General features: G+C 40.1%; 1 protein-coding gene across 5 annotated transcripts in view; it reads right to left on the bottom strand.

Annotated features, from left to right (window-relative positions):
* The window catches only part of SGCZ (sarcoglycan zeta), a 483993-nt gene that overhangs the window by 423573 nt on the left and 42163 nt on the right, over positions 1-18257 (bottom strand). The window lies entirely within an intron of this gene.

Genomic DNA, 18257 nt, shown 5'->3' with positions numbered 1-18257 from the left:
AGATTAAGGGAGAGAGAGGAGAGATGTCTGCTAAAAAGGAGTATTCCGAACTACTAAACTAACAGCAAGGTGAAGTGGCAGCCTATACTGTAATCTTTAAAGAGATGGTGCAAATTGTTCAAGAGCACTTTGCACCCTAGGCCCAATTATAGCAGACAGCTTCAGGTTTCATAAGAAGAATCAACTTGAAGGTGAATCTATTTTCTTCTTTACAACAGAGTTAAAAAGATTATCAGAATACAGTGCTTTTAAGGCTGAGCTTAGCAAGGCCCTAAGAGACAGACTTGTGTGGATTGCTTAATAAAAGCACACAAAAGAGACTCTTAACTAAAGAAAATCTTACTTTTAAGCACACAGTAGAAATTGGCGAAGCAATGGACACTGCATCAAGGGATGCAGCAGAATTGCATACCGGAGCTAAAACAGATATAGAAATACGTCTACTATCAGTAACCCAAGGGAAAAGCTAGTCCACTCAGCAGATAGACATGGTATTGTGCAAAAAGTGTTCCATGACCCTTCTGATTGTCCGTTTAAAGATGCATATTTCAGAAGCTGTAATAAAAAGGTCATATCCAAGCAGTTTGTCACACTGGCCTCTTCCTGATTTTGCTTCATCAGGGTCTAAAAAAAGAAATATCAATTTACACTCTGTAAACAGAGGCAGTAGTGACAGAACACAAGAGTGGAGAAGCCAGCCTAGATATATACAGTGAAAGCAAAAATGTCAAGCCAGCAATTTGGTTGACACCCTAGGTAGTGGAAAAATGATAAAAATGGAATTGGATGCATGATCTTCAGTGTCTGTTATTTGCTGTTTGGAATATGAGAACTTAATATCAAACAGACATTGATGTGGCTAAATCATGCACAGGAGAAAAGATAGTGCCAATTGTAATGATGCAAGTGAATACGGAATACAACAGTGAGCACTGTTTTAGACTTGTATGTTGTTCAGAGGGATGAACCAGCGGGGCCATGAATGGTTACAAAATTTCCTCTGCACTTGAAATCTATAATGATGCTGCAGTCACTTTCAGTAGACCCTGTTACAACAGTTGAACAACAGCTGGAAGCATCCTAAGTCAGGCACTGGAGCATTCAAGGAGGATATAGGAACTCAAACACAGGAAGGCTAAAATAATCCCAGCTGTGGGGGCGCAGCCCAAGTTTTGCAAAATTAACAGTATCTACTCAAAGGTAGACACTGAAGAGAGCATACTTTTGACCGTGGCCTGGAGCGAGTGGAAAACACCTATTATTCCAATTGTGTAAAAAAAAAAAGTGATGCAGTAAGGGTGTATGGAGATTTTAAGGTCACTGTAAACCCTTTACTGAAAGCAGAAATATCTCCCCACCTTGAACTGAAGACATTTTTGTTACAGCAGCAGGGACAACAATTACGCAAAATTGAATTGTCGCAGGGCTACCTATAGATGGAAGTTGAATAATCTAAGTCATACCCTGCAAACATACAAATGGGTCTGTACCAGTAAAAAAGGCTAACATTTGGTATAGCTTCAGCTGATGCTCTATGGCAATGGGCCAAGTTTTGCAAGTTAATCTGAGAACACATTGTTATTTGGAGGACATTTTTGTGACCAATGGAAATGAGGAAGAACATCTGGAAATGTTATTAGAACATTAGATATAATACAAAGGGTATTAGAACATCTAGAAGAATATGGGTTATAGCCAATCACATAAAATGAGACTTTTCAAGGACTCAATAGCTGGGCATGTTATTAATGCAAAAAGGCCTACATAATTCTCAGGATATGATTACAGCAGTACTGCAAGGTCCACTGCTATAGGAAGTGTTGCAATTTTAGATTTCTAGAATGTATTGATTACTATAGCTAATTTTTACTAAACCTAGCAACTGTATTGCATTCGCTGAACTGTTTACTGCAGCATGGTCAAAAGTAGGAAAGGCCAGGTTAGTGGGGAAAAAACCCTTTACCAGAAGCAGAACAGCTGGCCACATCAGACTGTGTGCTTACATGCTTTAATCATCCCTTGCTCATCAATTTAGCATGTGATGCTTCCTCACATGGAATTGGGGGCAGTTCTGTCACACAGCATGGCAGATGGCAATGAGATCCATAGCATTTGCCTCCTGATCTCTCTCAGTGGCAGAACACAACTATGCACAAATAGACAAGGAGGCTTTAAGTCTGGTGCCGAGTGTCAGGAAGTTCACTTATCACTGACCAGCAACCACTTTACCCGAGAAAGGGACTTTCTGTGACAACGCTGGACTCTTCCAAGCTGGTTACATCTATGCCATCAATTTTAAAACAGGAGCATACGCTCTTTTCCCTACCTGTGCTAGCTGAAGGGCAACTTGTAATAGAGACTAAATCTATAGAATGTATCACCTTGAGGGTGCCCCAGTGACTTAGTTTGATCAAGCAAGAAACCAAGAGGGATTACACACTAGCTCAGGTTTATGAAGCCATTCTGAAGGGCTGGAAATATACTGACAGTCCTGATCTAGCATGCTTTTACACATACAGAGATGAGCTTACCATATATCAAGGATGTATCATATGGGGAATTCATGTTATTATACCTAGTAAACTGCACTCAAGAGTAAAAATGAAGACACTAGCCAGAAGTTTTGTACCGTGGCCAGGCATTGACCATCAAAGAGAACAGCTTGCTAAGGAAAGTTTGGGATGCCAAAAGATAATAGCATGTGCCTAAGCCAGTACTATTGTACGTTTCAGAATTGCCATCAACTCTCTAGCAACAGCGTCTGCATATTGTTGATTTTGCAGGACCATTTTGGGGAATTATATCTAGTAGTGGTAGATACCCATCCCAAATGTCTGGGAGATTTTTGCATGAAAACCACCACAGCTGCACAGACAATAGAAAAACTTGTTTGTTTGCAAGAATTGGATGTCAGAACAACTATTTAGTTTAGAAATTGTGGAAGTTCATGAATTAAAATGTTAGAAGATATATCACCCATGGTACCATACCACCCAGCCACAAATGGCTTGGCTGAATGGTTGGTACAAACTTTTAAGCAAGCCCTAGAATACATGACAGATAAGAAGGGGTAATTCCAGCAGCAGCTAGCATGCTTCTTGATAGCATACTGAAGTACATGCCATGATGAAACAAACACCTGCAACACTGTTTACTGGCTGAAGTCTCAGATCATGCTTGGACTTAAAGCCAGATCTATGTCTAGAAGTCAGAAGTCATCAAATAAGGCAAGCTACGATGAGAGGGACCAGTTAAAAGTGGGTCAAACAATGATGGCACATGATGATTGGGGACCCAGTACATGGCTTTTGTTAGTGTGCTGAAAGGTCCCTTGTCCTATACTCTACAAATGGCACGCAATAGGTTTTGGCATATCCATGGTATCTCCATGGCTGACAAAATAGTAGAATTCCCCTGCTGCCAGTTGTTCCAACATCAGTGCCCCAGCTTGAAGCAACAACCCATAATGTAGACTGAAAAGCAAGTATCCTGAACAACCTACATCACCTAAGTCAGACTTTGCTGCAAATACTCCCTTCTAAGATAAGTGTTGAAATATTGGCAGACACTATTCAGAAAGAAAATGCAAGCCACCAAAGACCTGATTTGTGGGGAGAATAACCCAAGGCCCCATTACAGGTGCATCTGGGTGTTGTGCCCATATTGGTGAGCGAGGGGATGGGTACGATAGATGTGATATATCTGACTATATTGAGCAGAATATTGAATATTTGTATGAATTTGCAAGTATTGTTTCTTTAGTAGCTTACGTTGACTCTGTTATACAGTGATTACTATGTTTTTGTTCTCTTTCTGCAACACAAAAGTCAATCATGGCGATGTGTACACATCTTTTTCTAATCAGAGATTTATGCTATATCCACCAGATCAAACAATTATTCCCACCATTATCTTGTTATGCAGGCTGGTCAAAAAGAAGATTTTAGGGGCTACTGAATGACAACTCCTTGTCCCACAATACTGCAGTCAAAAGATTACTTTCTTTATGCTGAGAGAATAATTTCTGCAAGTCCTATGTCTGGTGCCCTGTGTACTCTGTGGCATACTGGACATAAAAGCTGAACCATGGCCCCACTAACTTCACCCAGTTCTTTAGAGCAGCAGGGCAGAAATGCTGCAGAAAAATAAAGACCGAAAGAGTCATTTTCATACTTCATTCACTAGATTAATACTCAAACACTCACTTCTGTTACTGTGATATTTATGCTGCCCCACACTGCTCATATTCTGAAAAGAAAAAAGTTGTACTGACTAAGTATACCTAGACTGTGCTAGGAAACACAGTTGGAAGTATTGGTAGCAGTGCTGTGGTGCTTTTTGCTCTTCTGAAGTTAGGAGAAGCAATCCAGGTTTTAGGCACAGAAGGAGTCAGTTAAGGTTTTTGCCACTGGGAGAGTATTACACCTTCCCATTGTGGGCAGAAGTGGAGGTTACAATTTGAGAAGGGGCAGTGTTTTGATATCCTAGTTGCCCCACTCAACAACTAAGTGCCAACTGCATCCATCCAAGTATCTGACACTGCATTCCAAAATAATGGATAAGTACGTTAGTAAACACATTGTACTGCAATAAAGTGGTCAGTACAGAAATAGTGCACAAAAGTGGAGAAGTTATCACTGGGTCTTCATGTCAACACCTCATTGAGATTAATAAGGCAGTTATACCATCCTGAGCTATTGTTTCAGGCCAGACAGCACCACTTTAGTTACAGCTGACTCATGTCTGGAAAGTTTTCTTCAAAACCATAAGGACTAAGGAATTTTTTTTTAAATTAGAGCTTAGATTCTGGAGTATAGTTGTGTCAAGGGGGGACTCCTGCAGAAAATCCCACGTTAGAGGATATGTGGGGACTTTTATGCTTGTTTTGAATTTCAGAACAATCTAAAAACCATCAATCAAAACAAAACATGCTGTTGAGCAATGTGAAATTCTATTTTCTTAATAGTTTTGTTGCCTAATGAACTAAGGTTACAAACTCCCTTTTCCTACCATTATTTTATGAAATAAATGGGATGGACTAGGTTATTCTAAGATACATCACTGTCAAAACTATCACCATGAGGAACCTGCTCCTAACAGAATTATATTTGCATTTTAGTGGATTTATAAATGCTAGATATCAGTTAAGACATGCAGCAATATGCAGAGGCATTTGAAATGATGTAAAAGCAAACCCCATGAATTAAGCAAGACAGTTACATATAATATAAAAACATTAGATCCTTCAAATTTTAAAATCTTGCTTCATAGTTCAGTTACTGTCGCTAAATGCTTGGAGGGATCACTCTGAATAAGTCATTTCAAATGCAGATAATGTTAAATCACAAGGATTTAGAAAGTAAATTATATATTGTTTTCCAGTGTATTCACTGAACTACTAGACAGAAAAATATAGTTCATTCCACAGTAGTTTTAATTAGTGAATCTTTATAAAAATAAAAAGTAGCTGCAGATAGTAGCTTAATTTGGAGGAAATGGAGATGGACAGAGCTACAGATAACATACACAAATCATAAATAAGCATATGTACACACACTTTGTGTTTGGCTTGTACTGAACTCTTATTAGAGGGACATCTTTCTTAAAGAAGAAGCCATAGTCCTAACCACTTACTCATTTCAAAAAGTCTAAATGTGGCCTTTGCTGCAGCCCACTGGGCCCTGGCCACCCCGCATCAAGTGAGGCTCACCAAGGCATAGGAGTACCCAATACTCCTTTCAGAAGCTCTTTTAACAAGTTTAACAATCTACTCCTCCTTCCATGACTGACAGCTTTCACATAGTCTTGTTACATCCTGAGGGCCCCCCCTTTCTAGGACACTGATTAACCTTTTCTACCCCTTACTGGGGTAGAGCATCCCCATCACAGTATTCTATACATCTTTTCATGAAAGATCTCCATTCTTGGGTCCAGTAACTATCATTGATTCATACAACTAAAAATGACATAAAAATGCCAATGGTTCCCTGCCATATGGTCTTCAGACATCAGAATACCATTTTCCAATCAGTGCTAATGTGCCCCATGAACAAAAAAGGTGTATGAGCAGAGGGGGAAAATGATGCCACTTGGTGATGTGTATTATACAGCGTGTAGCATTTTGGGGGGATTCCAATTTTTAATTCTTCAAGTGAGTGAATTACATTAATTAATAAAGTAAATTCTGCTTGTATTTTACTCACGTCATTCTTTTCTCAGACTCTGATTTCACCCAAGATGTAAAATACATTTAAAAACACAAAGTCACAAACATTGTGGAAGTTATTTTTCAAAGAAAAGACATCACAAATTTTAGGATCTCTAATCATAACATCTTACTAAAAAGTGATTTTTATTTCTCACTCAGATGATTTATTTCCTCTTTTTTTTAATGCATAATCACTCCTGAGTTGCTGGAGAGGCTCTTGAAAGCTTTGGGAATTGCACAAACCTTTTGTGGCCAGAACTAGCAGGCCTTTGGGATTCACAAAAAGGAGTCTCAGCTGCCTTTTTTTAATTTTATTTTTTTAAGAAAAATCAAGGTCTTCCTTGCAAAGACAATTTTGAGAATATAAACCAAATGAACAGAGTGCTCAAGTTGGAAGGAGAATTCAGCTGGGCTCCACTTCTGCAGCAGGCAATTAGTAGGTTAGGGAAACTTCCACATATTTATGATGGGAAATGAATCAGAAGTTGAAGATTTCTCCCCCCACCAAAAAAATCCAAACAAATTACCTCAAACTCCCCCAAATCCTTATGCCTGCAGCCTTGAGCTCAGTATAATCTGTTTTATGCTGACTTTCCAACCATTCAGTAGAAACATTCCTACACCAGAGTCTACCTAGTGGAAGTCCCAATGGTCAAGGGAAGCCTGTCAACCTAAATTACTGTCATGGGTAGCCTCACCTGGAGTACTCTCCAGCAACAGACTGTGGCAGAACAGGCTTGTCCACCTCAGTTTCCCTCTTTCATTGTCCCCAGTTCCTTCATGCAAGATTTCTTGACTCCCTAATAACCTCCTCAGGGTCAGTTTATTACTAATACAGTGCAGATAATCCACAACAGAATTCCTAAGCATAGTCCTTTTAATAGCCCAATGCACATAGACCTTAAAATCCCAAGCCTTCTAGTCCTTCCACACCTCACATACCACACTCCAACATCTTTCACCCCACCTGGGCTCTTTGTCAGTCCTCTATGGTCCCTTTACCAGCTCACTTGGTGTCTACATATTCATGGGGGGGGGGAAGATAGCTTGGCACCTAAGTTTCTGCTTCAGAGATTATGCACTGCTGCCTCACTCTGCGCTCCTGGTTCCTAAATCTCAGTGATTCACAAACTGGGGAAAACAGTTCACTTATCTCACATTGGGAGCCTGATCTAGGTGGTGTGCTCACAGGCCACCTATTGGATCGGGTCCCATGTAAAAAATCTGTCTGAAAGAAGGTGTTGGTGGTGACCACCTTACAACTTGCATCCCAGGATCGGACCATTTGGCCGGGATGTAGGAGACCCAGGTTCAATCCCCCCCATCTACCTGAGGTGGGAGAAAGCATTCAAAGAGGTTCTTACACCTCTCAAGAGATATTCTGATATGGGGTTCCCTCAGTCTCTCTTGTTGAAGCTCTTCCACTGTGAATAACTCCTTAAAAAGTATTGAGAGAGAGTGAGAGTGAGAGTGAGAAGGACTAATCCAGTGGTTAGGGTACCCAACTAGAAGTGGGAGATCCAGGATCCAGTCCCCCTGCTGTAATGACAGGGGGACTGAGGGAAAGACTGCTACAAGTGGAATCAACCAAAGGCAGCATGACTCTTGCAAGCACTGTGCCGCAACAAGACAAGGGAGCCAGTGGGAAAAAACAGACCCAGGAGTGGTCCCAAAAAGATAGTATTAAGTGGTCTCTTCCACACAAATCTGCATGGTTTGGAAGCTCTAAGTCACTCAGGGCTCCAATCCTCTGCTTCTGGAGAGTAAATTTAGCAGGAAACCCTCCAAGTGCAACCTCAGTTGCCCTGACCCTCTAGCCCCTTCATGGAATGGGACAATCTGAGTATGATACATTGTAACCATAACACCCTAACTGTGTGCAAAATCCTTTAGTGGATTTATACATGAGAGGAAATATTGTTCAGCTCATTAGGGAAGTCACTATGGAATTAAATGCCACACTAGGTGGCTTACTAAGCTCAAACTGAAAAAAAATGGTTTAGGCTTGTTTTGGGCCCTACTTTGGAAAATGGAAGAAATTAGTAGTATGACTATTTTTACCTGGTCAATTAATATGATTTAGGGAAAACACTGGGGAAAGTGAGGCTAAAGGTATCTAGTGAAACTAAATAGGCCGATTAAAACAAGAATTTGGTTAATAAGCTATGAATTGAGAAGTTAATTGTTTTTCTCCAAAATTCTCATTTTGTGCCATTTAGAAAATATATCCACATGCCAAGGTCTCTTATTGTTCAGTCACTGCTTAGACATGTTGATGAGGCAATGGGTGCCACACAGTAAAAAAAAATCAGGAACAATTAACTTGAGGGAAAAAAAACCAAAACAATCAGTGAGTGCCAGGTTTTGATTATTCTTGTGATGCTTTCCTTTATCTGTGTTGAGCATGTCTATGACTGCAGATTTGGCTCTGTTCTCATTCTGCATGTCTAAAAGTTGAAAGTTACACATGAAATACCATTCCCATGTGGAAAGGACTTTAGATGATACAGTAAGTAATGCCCAGAGCAGTACAGCTTTCTCTAAGGCTTAAATATATGTGAATTTAATGCATCTCCACTATATCTGCTCTGCCTTCAAGTACCTCTTTCTCCTTCCACTACTCTTCAACTTTATTAGTCTATTAGCTACTTCCACTCATTAACTATTTTTCATTTATTATTTACCACTCAGCTATTTTTTCTAGTCTTTTCACTGGAAATTTTAGTGTCCATATTCTTTACTTCTCACACACTATGCATTTACTGTGATTTCTAATTTATCCCATTCACTCCAGACAGGGGCGGCTCTAGCCATTTCGCTGCCCCAACCATGGCGGCTTGGGGCAGCGAAATGTCAGTCCCGCGGCTCTGGTGGACCTCCCGCAGGCGTGTCTGCGGATGCTCCACGAAGCTGCAGGACCAGCGGACCCTCTGCAGGAGGTCCACTGGAGCTGCCTGCCGCCCTCCCAGCGACTGGCAGAGCGCCCCCCACGGCATGCCGCCCCAAGCACGCGCTTGGCATGCTGGGGCCTGGAGCCACCCCTGACTTCAGAGAGGTCACCCCTTAGCTAGCATCTCCTCCTTTTCCTCGGACTTAAAGCAGTAGTTGCTTTCCACAAATTTAGCTTTGTAACCATGCCAGAGATGCACTTTGGATCCTGAGCTCAGTTCTTTAATGTCCAGGCAAACAGTGGATGAGAGGCGTTGAAGTGTTGAACTATTTTACATTGCTGTCCACTACTTGACTACAGGCATTGTAAGTAGCATTGGGAAGTTCTAGATGGACATGTGCCAAGAAATTTCACAATTGTAGAAAATCACTTAAGTCAACCTATGAGAAAGAGTGCTACAGATGGATGGCACAGGGGTAAGTGTTGGGAAATGGAGTGATCCCACTAAACTATTGCAAAACGTATTTGGTTTTTTTGGTTCTCTAACCTACTTCCATAGAAAGACACATGGGGAGTAGGGGTGTGTGTGTGTGTGTGTGTGACTATCCACTGCAACAGCATTTCTTCTTGAATGAGTGGTCCCTTATTTTCCATTCTCCATATGGATTTGTTAAGTCTACAATAGCAACCTTTCCCTGGCTTTTTAACAGCTTGCATTCCTACTTTTTAACAGCTTGCATTGCAGTCCTATTCCTCTCTTGTTCTCGACTTGCAACTTGGGAATCCTCCATGATTCCTCACCAATCCAAGCTGTGCCCAATTTGAAATCCCTTGAGAACAGTGCAGCTCTGTTTGATACAGATTTCTCAACCATTTCAGATCTCTGGGAAGCCCCACCTTTCCTAATAATAAATGCTATGTTGGGCAAACTGTCCAACATAGCATTTAAGTAATACTTCAGGAGGTGCACATTGCACCAGCAGCTCCCAGAAGTACTCAAAATTTCATCCAACTTCTGTCATTATCCACACAAACCCACACTGTGCCCACATCTGAATGTTTCTTTCCTCACAAGTCTATATCTAGACATCTCTCGCCATAAACTTTCCTCTATCGCACCATCATGTGGTGATCACCACATCATAATTACTCCAACTTCATCCTTTTTGGCTTAACACTCTTGTTTCCTCCCCCCATCTGTAAAGTATCAGCTGAACAGTTTGTCTTTGCATATTGTGAGCACTTAATACATGTAACACTAATACCCATAATTTTGTACCACTAATTTACTTTAGCACATGACTCACCTTCATGAATTCTACTTTAACTGCTGACATCAGGAAATGGTGCTCCTCAAAACTCACAGCTTATTGTAAAGGCCAGCTGACATTTCAACCATTCTTTAAGGGATTAGACTCAGATTTAATCATAAAATTACCACCAAGAGCACTGGTGCTTTGTGCTATCTGTTCCTTACTTAATTTCACATTTACAGTACCTATAAACTTATTTTAACTGAGTGCTTTGAGATGGCTGCATTATTCTGAAGATCAAATAAATGCACAACAACTTCGATGTGTCCTGAAAGCCTACTGCCCCTTTGGTCCATTCTCAAAATCTTTATCTGCTCTCTTCTTGCTGCTTCTGAAGCCATCAGTAAATTCCTCCTTCTCTATAAACAAAGCACTTCAGTAGATCTTTCAGCTTCAGTTGTGCTTCTTGCCTCCTTGCTCTTGCTTCTCATATCAATGCTTTCATCAGTCCCTCTACAACTCCACTGGATTTCCTCTGCTCTCTAAATTGTTCCTATCCTCTTTTGGTATAGCTCTCTCCCTCAACTCTACTTTAGCTCTTGCATCACAACTCCTCCAGCTTTTTCATGTACGAGTAAGATTCTGAAACCTATTCTTCCCTGATTTCCAGAGCCTCCTCCAGACTAGCTTCCAGTAAAAATAGTAATATTTAGTCCTGGAACAATGGCAACACTGAATGCTCTAATTTACCATTTTATTACTTAATTTCCTGAATAAAGGTGCTCCATGTTTATTCACCCCAGCTCTCATAGTAAACCACAATTATTTATTAATTTGCATGCAATAAAACATTTTTTTTCCAGTCTAGACAACTCTTAACCCTTGTACCTTAGCAGTCTTTCAAACTAGAACATTAAGCTATCTTATTTCATTTAGAATTTCCATATTATAGAGGGCATGTAACAATGCTTCATGTTGAAAGCTATATGCATTAAGCACAGTACTATATTTACATTCAACACTGGGATTTCTCCCTCTATGTCAACCTTCCTTTTTTGACACCGTACATGACAAACAAGCACAGCATTGAAAGCTATAATTTAGCTTTGTGCTCCACAAGGAAGGTTTCCAACAACAATTCATTTGTTTTACTGCAGTTATTTTGATAGTAAGGACCAATATATTATGAGATTTTTGGCACAGTAAGGGTCTGTGTTATTGCTGGCATAATTAAAAACTAGGTATAGTGAATTATATTATAAAAAATTACACCTCCTTACCAGGGGGAGTAATTTGCCTACAGAAATCTGTTATAACATTTAAAATGAAATTGTTAATCAGGGACTATTTACAGTTGCACCTGCTCTTATTTATAGTGTTCAACTGTGTAATTACTCAGTTCTTCCAGATCTAGGCAATCGCTAACCATTAATACAACAGAAGCACAATTAAAGAGAATCCCCATCTGCTGTATTACACCAATTTTGTTGGAAAATGCAGAACACAGATACAGAGGGCATCAAGGAAAAGAAGGTGGGCATAGCAGTTTGTTTTGCTTAAATGGTCACTTCGTTAGTGCCATGAATGTGAATCCCCTAAAGAAAAATTACTGCTTCAAATTAATTTCTGTGATTAATTAGGTGTACATCAAGCTATGACAAAATGGTCAACAACACAGGAGCTGAATGGGTGGAGTTTTCAGAGAAGATATAGTCTTCAACTGAGTCATTAAGTAGTGAGGTCTACAGAACTGACTAACATTGATCTTAAAAAAACCCCACAACTTAGAGCTTGAACTTAGGTGGCCCAAAAAGATCTCAAACTATGAAATAAGGAGTAAAGTTTGTTGTGAATTCCTACCAACTGTATGTTTTATGAAAATCTGGAGAAAATGTCTAATTGGGAGAAAGGATATAAACAGAGATTTCCTTTTCAGAAGGGTGCTCTAACCACCGAAGCATGGAATATTCTGATGTGTGGCTCCCTCAGTCACTCCTGTTGAAGCTGTTCCACTTTGTTTAAATACTTAAGTACACTAAGACACAAGGTGAGAATGACCCTATAACCTAATAGTTGAAGGTACTCAGCTGGGTCGGGTCCAGTCCCTGTGCTCCAGTAGCTATTTAAGTATTTATATGAAGTGGAACTACTTCAACATGAGATTGAAAAACAAAAATATGATGCTTAGGACACATCCCTTTCATTGGCATCTGCTATTGACTAGCTTAGGAGTGGAGCTACCTAGAATGCTGTGTTTTGTGGATCACAGTCTGAAGCATCTGCCCATCTCCACTCATAGAAATCCGAGGCACTGAATGCTGGCTTTGTGGGTTCCAGTGATTTTCCAAGTTCCTGAAACTGTGGAATGAACTCCAAGAACTCTGGATCATCACAAACTTGATCACTTTCTGTTCCAAGTGCAAAGCACATTTCTTTGACCTTGCCTTCTAACTCAGAGCAGTAGGAATAGTCGCATTAAAAACAAAAATAAAAAAACCCCACAAACCAACCACACCACCCAAACAAGACACTCCTCCCTCTGTCTCTCTGGAGAGGATGAGAGAACACACACACAACAGATGTTAGAGATACTGCTTAATACACTACTGGAAGGCACTCTGATAATACAGTAATGAGCTTTGTATAAAAATCTATATAGAATAGAATTTCAAACTCAAGTAGACATATTTATGCTAAGTCTAATCAAGCTAGCAGACTAAAAAGAGAAGTGTTGCTGCAGAGGTGCAAGCAGCAGGACAAGATAGCCACCAGTGTATGATCTTGTCTGAAACCTTAGGTATGTACTTCCATAGCTAGCCCGTCCCACTGTGCTGCCCTGGCTACACTTCCGCTTCTAGTGTGGGTATCTTGATCTGAGCTGCAAATTACTCCTCTAGCACTAATGAAGATATACCCTTAGTCAGAAGAAGTCTTCAGCAAAAGAGAAACTTGTTTCTTCTGTGTGCCCAGTAAGTTGGCAGTAAACCTCATTGTAGACAAAGTTCTGTCACATGAATGAGAAAAACTTGAAAAACAAAGTAGAGGGAACTTTAATTTCTTTTAGGCATAGTCATGTTAGGTGTCACTTGTAATTATAGTAGAGACCGTTTCAGCCACAAGTGGACTTCTAGGTATGACGAATAAATACAAAATATTTTTTTATAAACAAGCCACATAGGAAAAGTATAAGTTTATCTGTAAAAGATGTGACGCTTTTAAAAATACTTGGAAAGAAATCAATCATGAAAATAGTGAACACATGATTAAATCAAATTTGCTCCACTTCCTTGAGATGACCCTGATTCAAAGTCCACTGACAATTAAGTGAATGTGAGCCTTTTCATTAACTTCAGTGAAGTTCAGTTTAGGCACTGTAGTTTCATACAGGGGAGTTCTGAATTTTCCAGAGACTAAGATAGTTTTGGGAGCGGTTAGAGTTGATTGTTATGTAATTTACAATTAGTTTATAAAAATGTCTGTGTTGCTAAATCTCTGGGTGAATTTTCCATAAATATTCACTTCAAATTTGCTGTTTCTGCAAATATTCTTCTCAGTAAACTCATTTGTGAAAACAGTCACAAAAGTAGCATGAACTCAATTTATTATTTGAGCCACAACTTTTGGAGGCTCAGTTCTAGTCCATACCATCCCACGATCAGGTTAAAATAAGCTTTTCATGGTCTTCCACACAAGTTTGGTTTCTTTTTTAAGTGAAATTGTCATTTAAAAAAGAATACAAGGAACTCAGTGGAATGAATTGAGAGATTTAAGTGTTAGCTTTTAATTTTCTCTACTGAATGCAGTTATTTTTGTCAAAATTGTGGTATAATTTAAATATGGCATTTTGTCTGAATGGCCATGAATTACGCAGGACCCTGTGATTACACATTACATTTATTTTCTAATCCTAAAATGTCTTATTCTGATCAAATGTCATACAGTTTGATTATATTTTATGGAAATAGAAACTTATGAAATCTTTAAGATTACATTCAAGCCTTTGGATGAATTTCAAAATGGGAGATAATGAAATGAGTAGGAAGACAGGTATTATATAATTACTTTAATGCTCATGAGGTGGACAGAAAAAAGATGCATTAATATTGGCACGTCTATAGTGCTGGTTTCTTGACAGTGATGGGAACAAAGACATTTCTCTATGATAGTGTAATATTGAAATTATCTAAATTTGTTTTGAATAAAAATATTTGCATGTTTCCAATAAAAAAGTTTAAAACAAGAGTAAGCTTAAAACTGGGGATAAAGAGGATACATTATCTGATTAACAATTTTTAAAAAGTTGGTGGGGATTTACATTGGTTAACTGATCAGAATTAATGTAATTGTTTGACATTGCAAATTGGTTCTGAAATTATACTGGACCTCCTGCATTTCTGTCTCTTTAAAATATAGCTCTCCTATTCTAAGAGGACCTGACTCTGCCTTCTTCAATCATGTTGAGATATAAGCCCTCACTGGTTTAAACTGGAGTACTTGTAAAATAAGGTGAGGTCAACATGACTTAAGGTGAAAGAAATCAAGTCCAGAATATGATTTGCAGCTAAGGGGCACTCAAGTAGCACTTTCTGCCTGATCAGAGACCTGGAATTAAGTGAGATGAAAATGGTGAGAAAAGCTCTCTAGTCAAAGAAAAATCAGAGGTAAGACTAGAGGAAATAAGGCACTCCTATAGAAGAGAAAAACATGGAAAAACAGAAACAAAGATTTGTCAGTTTTTCAAAGAGACATTAAGGGAACAAGAGCAAACTATCCCACTGTGTAGGAAAGATAAGTATGGCAAGAGACCACCTCGGCTTAAGCAAGAGATCTTCAATCATCTGACACTCAAAAGAAAGTCTTACAAAAAGTGGAAACTAGGTCAAGTTACAAAGGATGAACATAAACAAATCAGACATGTATGTAGGGACAAATTTAGAAAGGCCAAGGCACAAAATGAGATTCAACTAGCTAGAGACAAAGGGTAGCAAGAAAACATTCTATAAATACATTAGAAGCAAGAGGAAGACCAAGGACAGGGTAGGCCCATTATTCAAAGAGGGGGGAAACAGTAACAGAAAAGGTGGAAATGGCAAAAGTGCTAAATGACTGTTTCAGTTTTCAGCAAAAAAGTTTAGTAGGAATTATATGTCTAACAGTAAATGCCAGTGAAAATGAGGTAGGACCAGAAGCTAAAATAGTGAAAGGAGAAGTTAAAAGTTACTTAGACAAGTTAGATCAAGTCTCCAGGGCCTGATGAAATACATCCTCAAGGAGCTGACTGAGGAGATATCTGAGCCAATATAGTATGTTAGCAACAGGAAGAAAGTCAAGGAAAGTGTGGGCCCCTTGCTGAATGAGGGAGGGAACCTAGTGACAGAGGATGTGGAGAAAGCGACAGAGGATGTGGAGCATTGTACTCAATGCTTTTTTTGCCTCTGTCTTCACAGACAAGGTCAGCTCCCAGACAGCTGCACTCTGCAGCACGGTATGGGGAGGAGGTGACCAGCTCTCTGTGGAGAAAGAAGTAGTTCGGGGCTATTTAGGAAAGCTGGACGAGCACAAGTCCATGGGGCCGGATGCGCTGCATCCGAGGGTGCTAAAGGAGTTGGCCGATGAGATTGCAGAGCCATTGGCCATTATCTTTGAAAAATCATGGCGATCGGGGGAGGTCCCGGATGACTGGAAAAAAGCTAATGTAGTGCCCATCTTTAAAAAAGGGAAGAAGGAAGATCCAGGGAACTACAGGCCAGTCAGTCTCACCTCAGTCCCTGGAAAAATCATGGAACAGGTCCTCAAGGAATCAATCCTGAACCACTTAAAGGAGGGGAAGTGATCAGGAACAGTCATCATGGATTCACCAAGGGCAAGTCATGCCTGACTAACCTAATTGCCTTCTATGACGAGATAACCGGCTCTGTGGATGAGGGAAAAGCAGTGGATGTGCTATTTCTGGACTTTAGCAAAGCTTTTGATACAGTCTCCCACAGTATTCTTGCCAGCAAGTTAAAGAAGTATGGGCTGGATGAATGGACAGTAAGGTGGATAGAAAACTGGCTAGATGGTTGGGCTCAACGGGTAGTGATCAATGGTTCCATGTCTAGTTGGCAGCCGGTATCAAGTGGAGTGTCCCAAGGGTCGGTGCTGGGGCCGGTTTTATTCAATATCTTCATTAACGATCTGGAGGATGGTGTGGACTGCACCCTTAGCAAGTTTGCAGATGACACTAAACTGGGAGGAGTGGTTGATATGCTGAGGGTAGGGCTAGGATACAGAGGGACCTAGACAAATTAGAGGATTGGGCCAAAAGAAATATGATGAGGTTCAACAAGGACAAGTGCCGAGTCCTGCACTTAGGACGGAAGAATCCCATGCACTGCTACAGACTAGGGACCGAATGGCTGGGCAGCAGTTCTGCAGAAAAGGACCTAGGGGGTTACGGTGGATGAAAAGCTGAATATGAGTCAGTGTGCCCTTGTTGCCAAGAAGGCTAATGGCATTTTGGGTTGTATAAGTAGGGGCATTTCCAGCAGATCAAGGGATGTGATCATTCCCCTCTACTCAGCACTGGTGAGGCCTCATTTGGAGTACTGTGTCCAGTTTTGGGCCCCACACTACAAGAAGGATGTGGATAAATTGGAGAGAGTCCAGCGGAGGGCAAAAAAAATGATTAGGGGGCTGGAGCACATGACTTATGAGGAGAGGCTGAGGGAACTGGGATTGTTTAGTCTGCAGAAGAGAAGAATGAGGGGGGATTTGATAGCTGCTTTCAACTATCTGAAAGGGGGTTCCAAAGAGGATGGATCTAGACTGTTCTCAGTGGTAGAAGATGACAGAACAAGGAGTAATGGTCTCAAGTTGCAGAGGGGGAGGTTTAGGCTGGATATTAGGAAAAACTTTTTCACTAGTAGGGTGGTGAAGAACTGGAATGGGTTACCTAGGGAGGTAGTGGAATCTCCTTCCTTAGGTGGTTTTTAAGGTCAGGCTTGACAAAGCCCTGGCTGGGATGATTTAGTTGGGTTTGGTCCTGCTTTGAGCAGGGGGTTGGACTAGATGACTTCCTGAGGTCCCTTCCAACCCTGAGATTCTATGATTATCTTTGAAAAGTCACGGAAGATGGGAAAGATTCCAGAGAACTGGAAAAGGGCAAATTTAGTACCAATCTATAAAAAAGGGGAATACGGACAACCTGCAGAATTACAGACCAGTCATCTTAACTTTAGTACCTGGTAAGCAATCTATTGCCAAATACCTAGAAGATAATAAGTAATATTCCAACACATTCACAATTCTACACAACCCAAGACTGGATTAATTCTTTGCTTTATCTCATGCCACTCATCCTGCGTTTCTATTTTGAATTTATCTGATATCCAGTCCTAGACTACTGTAAGAGTCAGAAGCTATTTATGCATGACAATATATGCAGTTGGCCTGTTTCTCACTCATTACTGAATAAACCCCTCTTATTTTGCTTACCTTAACATTGACTAACTGGGAATTTTAGTTGGATTTTTGACTTTTGGTCTCCCTCCTCCTCTTCACTTTTTTCATTCATTGAGATCCTTAGATTACATAACAGTATCTATTAAAAGTCACAGCACTTCAGCTCCATTATGTCTATGCCTTTCTATTATGCAGGATAGTAGAGACTATCAATCTATGTATACTTTACTTTAAGGCTTCATAAAAAAATCTTTATAGATGAAAATTACTATTGCAGCATATTGATTTGCTATGCCAGATATATTTCCTAAATGGACTCAGCTCCTCCGTTGAGAAGGAAAAAGGTTCATGGTATTGGTGAGATGCTTGCAGCATTGTCTAAACAAAAGGGTGCCTAATAGGTCACTTTGATATATGTGACTGTACCATTTCATGGATCAATAACAGGGTAATCCAATGGGAA

Source organism: Mauremys mutica, chromosome 5 (genome assembly GCF_020497125.1).
Source record: "Mauremys mutica isolate MM-2020 ecotype Southern chromosome 5, ASM2049712v1, whole genome shotgun sequence".
NCBI classification, from domain to species: Eukaryota; Metazoa; Chordata; order Testudines; family Geoemydidae; genus Mauremys; species Mauremys mutica.
Note: the sequence above shows the minus strand (reverse complement) of the source record. Positions and strands in the feature narration are given on the sequence as shown.